Genomic DNA, 8,885 nt, shown 5'->3' with positions numbered 1-8,885 from the left:
TGTATTTTTTCTTGTGTGAGCAAGGTCTCAGAATTTAAAGTACACCAGAATGCAGTCTCACTCAGCCCAGCATATTCAACATCACTTGTTTTCAAATTGCATCTTTTTTTCTTGTGGGGTGGGGAGGTGTTAAATAAGTGCCAAGTCACAACAAAAGACCCGTGGCTGTCATCTCTACAGTCTGGCAGGAATGAACCTGGCAGTGTGATTCTAGTGGGAGAATCAATGCAAAAGTCCTCTCTCTTCCTTTGTTTCTTGACAGACACACAGATTTTTCTCTGGAGTTTCCTAGGAGTGAAGCAGACTGTGCTCTGAGCTTAAGGCCTGGGTGTGCTCTTTTTAGGGCACTTTGCACCCCTGGAGCACAGACTTCAAGTCCTTTCCAAACATACCAGTTTCATTGATGCAGTAAGTTCCAACTGCAGATAGTAGAACTGCTGTAGGAAAGCACAGTTTCCGTCCTTTATTAAACAAAACATGTAAGTACAAAGTGCGTTAAATCACCAACTACAAAGCTGAGCACTTGCTAAAGAATGCTTGAGTTAAGCCTGTCTTTGGGCACCTCTTTTGTGCAATTTGGAGGACTGTATTAACAGTTCAGATGCCTTAGATGCCTGAAATCGGGTGGGATGAATAGATGTCTAAAGCAGTTTCAGCTGATTACCTGCTTGGCTGCGGCTCCTGCAGCCAACAGTGCAGAAAAATAACTGTAGCAAAGGCAGCCTGACCAATAAGCCAACGTTTGAGGCTTATGCCAAAAGAGGGGTCACTGCAATTTTCCCTGCACGCTGGCTCATTGCCTGAGGTCCGAGAGCTGGTGCTGTGTGGGCACTGCAGCAGGTTCTGCACTGTCAGGGCTGATTTCTGTGGAAGGAGAACAGAACAGTTGGTTCTGACTGAACAGGTACTTGAGCTGACTGAGAAGGGGAAGCAGAGATGTGCCATTCCCATTAGATTTTTGTTAGCAAATAAGTACAAGTACTTTATACAAGTGTCTGTACTTACATCAGAACTTTATACAATGGTGATTGTTGTGTGGATGAGGAATGACATCAAAAAGGCTTAAGCCCAGCTTATGAAAAGCTTGAAAAATTTCTCTAATGTAAAAAATACACTCAGTCCATAATGCAACCTTGTGATTTTCTCACATGCATGCTGCCTCGCTATTTTGGGTGGGAAATGGTTTCAGGTCATAACTAAGGAATGTACTTATACAAATAACTTGATTTTTTTTAATAATTCCTGTAGGGCTTAAATTGATTTAGCTCATCTGTGGTCTGGGCTGTAGTGCTATCATCTGCTTTTGCTAGGGCATCACTGAAAAGGCCATGTTATTAATTTCCTACAGTCACCAAGCATTTAGAGTGGATAGCTTATTTGAAAAGGTTATTTTAGCTATTTAGGCTTGGATACTGGAAGTGCAGCTCATCCTTTTGCCTTCAGATGTTTTGTTGGACTGTTTCATGGAATATTATTATTCTCTAACTCCTATGGTTAAAAACTGCATATGAGAGCTTTCATTTTATGATTAAACACGTGGAAAGGGTAAAGTATTCACCTATATACAAGATCTTTGCAATTGTTTTGTTAAATTGAAAAGGCATTGTGGCTCACTGGAATTTCTAAGTCTAAAGAGGCTTTTAATACATAAAGCCTAGTTTTCATGTTATTGAAGGGTTTTAAATGTTATATAAAACATTGCTAAGCAATTATGTCCTAGATACAAACTCAGCTTCCATGAACTACAAAGCTCAGTGTGTGTCTGGGTGCTGCTGGCTGCAAGGCATTATCTGGGCATGTTTGATGGGGAATTACATGCCCTAGAAAGAAAATTAATAAAGACATCTTCTTTCAACCTTAAATTTTCTCCCTAGGTCTTTCTGTGATTAAAAAGCACATTAATATATGCAATCCTAACACCTAAAATTACACAGCCCATTTTTTTTTTTGTCATGTCCAGGCCTTCAATAACTCAAGCAACTCAGGGGAGAGTTGTGGGAAGAGATAATATATCTCTTTTCCTGATGAGCTGGACCACAGTAAATAGGCTGTGTAGAGCTCTGAAAACCCAGCCTGTTTCAAAGGACCCTTTCAGCTGCAAGCCATTGTGTCATCCCTTCTCAAGAGCTGCCCAGGCCTGCAGCTCTGTAAAAGCTCAGAGTGTTTGTCCTGGGTGGTTGGACAGAGTCCACGCCTTGGCCATAGCTTGGGATGCAGGGTGAGTGGAACATGCACAGGGCAGCTGCAGGTGAGAACCAGGGGTGTGTGTTGGACTTACAAAAGAATTCCTCTTGAGAGGACTTGTCAATAACACCGGAAAGGTGACAGGGTGCTAGGAAAAAAAGTATTTATATCCCATCCTTTAAGAATTTAAGAAGATGTTTTTATGCACCCATTCTCTGTGAAATAATGAGCAAATCCTCACAGGATGTTGTGTTCTCATCTCCTGACTTTGAGCATGTCTCCTGCAGTCCTTTGTTTGAGGGATCACCAGTGGAATGTAAAGCTTGCCTATAATAAGATCTGTGATGAAAAGTTGCTTCCCCCACTTTGTTCACTGTGGCATGGCTTTGATAAACATCCATCTGTGTGTGATACACAAATTCTTTCCTAAATTGCAAAATCTGCAGAGGCAAAGTTAAGTATTTCTGACCCTTAAGTTTCTTTACCCCTTTCTTATCTCTCCTTGAGTAAAACTTGCTTTTTTTTGATGAACATAGTTTATCATCTTCATTTAACTGGTGAATTCTCTTTTATCTGCTGTTGTTACTTGGTATCATCCATAATAATTTTAGGGTTCAAAATACTGGCAAAAATTTCTTTTTTCTTTGGGACAAAAGGCATAGTTTATGAGAATGTGTATTTTTAGTATCCCTTTACAATAAAGTTTCTCCGAATTGCTGTATCTGTGGATGCAGTGTCCAGATTACCCTGTGGAATTTCCAAAAGGAAAGAAGGAGGAGGAAGGTTCTTGTACACGATTTCAGGAGAACGTCGGTGAAAGCTGAATAAACTGAGATTGAATGTCATTGGTAAATGACTGAATTGCTACCTGTGTAAATCCACTTGTGACTATGTTACACCCCACTTCAAACTGTTTATTTTGTATCTACTGGGGATTAATCACTGAGTTAATGTTCAGTTACACATTGATCAAGGGGAAAGCAAGACTACAAATTAGCACCGAGATCAGCTGTGGTCAAATGGCATTTTGAATTATTGAGAGGCAGCTGCAACCACTTTCATTGCCTAGGAGGGTAACATTCTGCACTACTGGTGATCTGGAATGCCTTCCTGGTTTACTTTTTATTATTATTACTATTATTATAAATATTATTTCATGGTCTTAAAGCAGGTCCCAAACTTTGATGTATTTAGTGTTGCTTTGAGAGAGGATTGAGGAGCTGTCAGAGTAATTACCGTGCAGGAGCTGCACAGTAATTTTCTGCAAATAGGTTCTTTAACTCACAACCTGTGAAAATCCTGTTGACAGCAGGGATCCCTGAAAGTATAAATTCCCTTCTGAACACATATTTAATGGTTTGAAGAAAAAACAGCACATTGTGGAGCTTCAGGAAGGCCCTGCCTAATGGAAATAAATGAGTGGTGCTGGGAGATGAAGCAGAACAAGGTTGTAGGGCCAGAGTCTGTCCCTCCCATGGCCCTCCCACAGTGGACTCTGCAGCCAGCCAGGGTTGTATCCTGTGGGATGGAGCTCAGGAAGAGCTCCTGTGGTTCCAGAGATGGGATGGCATGGGAACACAAGGTGGAGGAGGAAAGATGACTGAAGGATCCACAGCTAGGGTGGGAATAATATCTCATGAATGATGGAAACAACAAAGTGGAATTAAGTTCAACTTTTATTGCCATGCCTCAATTATTAGTAGATGTCATAGACTTGTGTCTAATTAATAAAGGAGCTAAAGGGAAAGAGGGTGATGGTGGTTCTGCCATCCTGATGCAGATGGAAGGAAGAAAAAGAGAACTGAGTTCACATATAGGGAATAGTTTGTATCTTCTGGAAGTATTCTATTTCTAGAAGTTTAAAAATTAAAAAAAAAAATAAAAAGGAGTACAGGTGATTTGGAACATAAAACTGTTTTGTAATAAGCTAGTAGATGTGGGCAGCTACAAATTGCTCTTGCTGCCGGGGAAAAAACATCCTTGGAAAGGATGTAGAAATTGATTTTAAAAGTAATATGTGCAGTAAAGTAATAGTTGTAGGAATCCAATTAAATACTGCCTGTCGTAATAAATCTTTGCTGTCTATAGTTAGTATTTTGTTTGTCTTTTCTTTTGGAAGTTACATTTCAAATGCAAAAATAATTCTTCAAGTTGATGTTTTAAAATGCAGTTTTGCCTTTTCTTGATGCTTTTTTTATTATTATTTTTTGTGAGCCTGAAAAAACTAAATCTTGGGTAAAGGAATCTCATTTTTTCACATAACCAGAAGCATCAGTTTTAAGAAAACTCTTTGCTAGAAAGTGGAGCTGTGTTTAAAACAGGGCAAGGAGCTGTCAAGGAGCTGTGTGACCTGCATGCAGCACTGCCATTATTTGGCAGCACTGCCATTATTTGGCAGCACTGCCATTATTTGGCAATTTATACAGAATAAAATAGGTAAGAGAATCTGCAGCTGTGTACATCCATAATCATTAGTAGTGACTTTTCTTCAACAGGCACAAGAAATACGTTTGAATTATATTACTTAATAAATACATCTAATATAGCAGACTGAAGGTGGGGTTTTTTGTTTGGTTTTTTTTGGTTGGTTGGTTGGTTTTTGTTTTGTTTTGGTTTTGTGTGTGTTGGTGGGGGTTTTTTTGGTTTTTTGTTTGTTTTTTTTGGGGGGGAAGAAGGTATATATAAAAATGCTCAGTTAGCTTTCCCTCTCAGGCTGCAGGAGCATCTGTCCTGTTTGCAATCTTGCACAGAGTTAACAATATTTCCTGCTGCACAGACAAGGCCTGGACACACCAGCTCCTCTGAGCTGTGTGACCTTTCAGCCAGAGGAGCAAACCCTCACAGACTCTGTATGGCAGTCAGGGACACTGCATGTGTACTGGCACACAGGTTCCAATCTAATGAGAGGACGGGGAGCCAGCATTCCAGGCTCTGGAGTTGAGCAGAATTTGCTTTTCATTGCAGAACAAGCAGCAGCTTCCCAACTGTTGAGCTTTCTGGCAGCAACGTGGTCTCTTGGTTTTTGCACAGGCACAGCTCTTTCTGCTGTTCCTCCTGTGGTCACCCCAGGAAAGCAGCAGGGTGCTATTTAGTTCATACAATCCTCAACCACAATGTGTTAACATGTATCTTAACATCCTTTGTACAGACTCCCTTTATCTGGGATATAAGCAAATGACTTACTACCCCTCTGGTTCCCTTGTAGAGAAGACAGAAAAATATTGTGAGAAGAAACCACAGATACCTCACTGACTTCAGTAGTGGGGATTTGAAGGGGTGCAAAGTGTATCTTTACCATTTCTAGTACAGATATTTAAGTATCTCTTATCTGCTTCTCCAACTGGCTGCAAGTTGCTATGGGCAATTCTTCTAAACTGAGGAAAATCCTGCCGTGGACTGTGCTGCCACATTCTCTTGAAGTCTGAAGCTATCTGGATGTCTCCCAGGAGGTTCATTCATGCAGGGCAGCAGCACCAGGGAGGCCCCAGGGAGATCCTGCCATGGGGAGCCTCATGCAGTGCCCAACTTTAGCAGCATGGTAAGGGTCAGGAGGTACACTGGTGCTCGTGGAAATACAGCTCTGACAGATAAGAAAAGCGCAGAGGTTCCCCTCTCCCTCAAGTAGCACATTTTCTCATGCTTTCTCCAGGATCTTTCACCTGCTTCTTTTACTGTTGGTCTTGTACTTCTGTTGTGAGGTTCAGCAATTTTCTGGGGGTTTAGCTTCCAGCAGCACCCTGGCCTTTCACTTAAAAGGACATCTAATGCTGTGTTGCAAATAAATGCATGGGGAAAGACCTAAAAGCTGATGCTCAAGTCCTTTAGGTGTGCAATGCTGCAGCTCTATCTTTTTGCACTATCATATTTCTCAGATCTGAATTTTATCTAATTCAAGGGGTAAAAGATGGTGTTATGATTTCTAGTTGTCACCTGGGAAGCCTATTTTCATTATCCTGAAAACTCAGAGCAGCTTTAAGTAGTATATCCTGCAGTTTCCAAGGAGTCATTTGTATTTCCCAGTTTGCTTTTGCACAGCTGCTGAAAAAGCAGAATTCCAATTGCAGTGTTGTCAGCTACAGTCCTGACAGGGCTGTTATCACCCATCCAGCTTTCCCTGGATAATTGGGAATTCAATGCAGCTCTTGCTGAAGAAAGAGTTTTTTGAGTTGCCCTGAGATTTCATGAATGCTTCAGAAAACCACAGCTAAAAGCATCCAGTGTGCTTGTACTGAAGCAAAGACAAGCAGGTTTCGTTCTTTCTTTTCAGGTCAGTGATCCCCAGAATAATAATGTATGGTTGAACACACAGCCTCAATTCCAGAAGGATGATACTGCAGTTTAAATGTTTAACACTACAGCATTACAAATTCTAGCCTCCACATAGGGCTGGTTGTTACCCAATTAAAAAAGCCCAGCAGCAGCAAGTTAACACAGCAGTGTTTATTAATAAGTAAATTCAGTCCCTCCTACGAAAACAAAACTGATCAGTGCTTCCAAAAAAAAAGAGAAATGTTTGAATCTATGTAATATTTCATATCTGCATCCATTGTCTACCCATAGTGAGGGGGGAAAGTAAATGATGCCGGGTGAGTAGATTCTTCATGATCTGTGCCAGCTGTCTCCTGCTCTGCAACATCGCTCCCTTCTGGCACATTAATCCTGCAAAACTCTGAATGTGGTGGAACTCAGCTTGGTGGGCAACTCCAAATCTGCCACAACCTTATTAGCCTGAATTTGGGAAATTAGTAAAAGTCTTTGGAGGAAATTTATACCTGTTATTAAATCAGGGAAATTGGATCCTTTTTTTCCCTGTGATTTTTTAAACTGAGACTTGCAGCATTGCAAGCTGACTGCTCCTCTGACAGTTTCAATATGCTGTCAGGGCCTCTGAAATCAAAACCCGATGGGGAGAGGAAAGTAGTATTTCATAATATCTATCCTTTTTTTCTTCTATTCTTGACCCAGAATACCATAGCTGACCGGCAGAGGGGTGTTGCACCACCAGCTGCAGTTGTATGTTTTTTCCTGGAACACTGGAACCAGCCTGTCCCTTTGAGCATTTCTAGAATGCTGAGTCTGGAACCTCCTGAACTCTGTGACTTTCAGGAATGTCTGTAATTGAGCTGTATGGGTACAAAGTGTTTGGAGATTCTTTATGATAATTCCCAAAGAATGAATCTTGTGTGATTTCTGAAATAATAATTCCAAATATACTGAGTTCTTGCACTCAGGTTATCAAATTAGAAAAAAACCTCAAAGGCCTGAACCTGTGGCAACAATAAGACTTGGCAGACTTGCTAGGTAGACACAGATCTCTGATCCCAGTCTGATGTAGGGCTCTTTCTTCAGGGAATACATAAAGTATAGTGGGAAGGAAACACAATTCCCACTGATTTAGTTTAAAAGACACTTCATTAATTTTCATTTTTCTCCACAATAACTAACTGACTCATATTAAATGGGACTCTTCCCATTATCTCTAAGAACAACAAACAATTCAGTCTGTAATAAAAGCTGACCTAAACCCACACTTTTATATAGCACTGCAAAAGATGTTCTGTGGGAACAGGCTTGAACCGGAATAAATGCAGTATTTGCTCTATGCCTTGCATGCAGTCTGCAAGTTGATTCATTACTATAATAAAAAGATACACTGTCATTTCTTAGAATGCTCATGGTAGGGCACTCAGGGTAAAAATTAAATGTGCCAGCAGGAGTTTAACCAATTTGTCCATTTTAATTCATTTTCTTAGGTATGTTTCATATTCATAACCGATTTGAAAAATATTGACAGGCTGACAGTGAATTAAAAAGTATGTTGCATTGCCATTATTCCTTTACAGGGGCAATTAGATGCTGATTTCACACTGATTTAACATTGCTCTTCTAGGCTGCTCTCATAACTGACAGTTCTGCCTTTCCTCTGGGTGTCCAAACCCAGCGTCTGAACTAACGAGGAATGGCTGCACATTGAACAGTTTGGGCATTCTGGAACAAAGTAGGCATATTCCAGCTCAGAACTAAACAGAAAGGGAATGTGTTAACAGCGTCACATAGAGTTATAGGTCCACACATACTGATTTATAGAAGATAAAATAAAATGCCTGTTTTTCTAGACCAACTTTTCATCTGATATTTCAAGTTCTCAGTAAAGGCAGCATACTGATACTGTTGCCAACAGTTACCAGTAACTTCATGGAGCAGTATAACTTCAAATAAGATGGAATACCAAAAGGAATTTTGTGTGCCTGAGTAAAAGATTTTTCTGATGGGCATTTCCATTGCACACTATGGAAATCTGTGCTTGAAATGGAGAGGAGACATTGCATGGATGTGTAGCTCCCACTTTAGTGCTGGAATAATTAATGCAGATTATATTTTTTATATGTGTCTGTGTGTGATATAAGGTGTTTGGGAGGGTTGGAGGTAGGGTGAGTTTTTGGGGTTTTATTATTTTTAATGAACAATTTATATAACTTCTACCTCTACACCTGGGTGATTTTTAAATTGGTCTTTTTCCCTTCTGTTTTTTTTTTTTTAATGAAACACTAATAAATAATGAACTGTCCATTCCATCTGCTCAGAACACAATCCCATAGTAATCATCTGCAACAGAAGAAATTCCATATTCTCTTCTCATTGATTCACCTCCTCTTGCAGCTGTGGACTTGGCTTTCCCAGGTAGTTTGCTAGAGGTCACC

This window comes from Lepidothrix coronata, unplaced genomic scaffold (assembly GCF_001604755.1).
Source record: "Lepidothrix coronata isolate B3197 unplaced genomic scaffold, Lepidothrix_coronata-1.0 Scaffold24, whole genome shotgun sequence".
Lineage (NCBI taxonomy): Eukaryota > Metazoa > Chordata > Aves > Passeriformes > Pipridae > Lepidothrix > Lepidothrix coronata.
Note: the sequence above shows the minus strand (reverse complement) of the source record.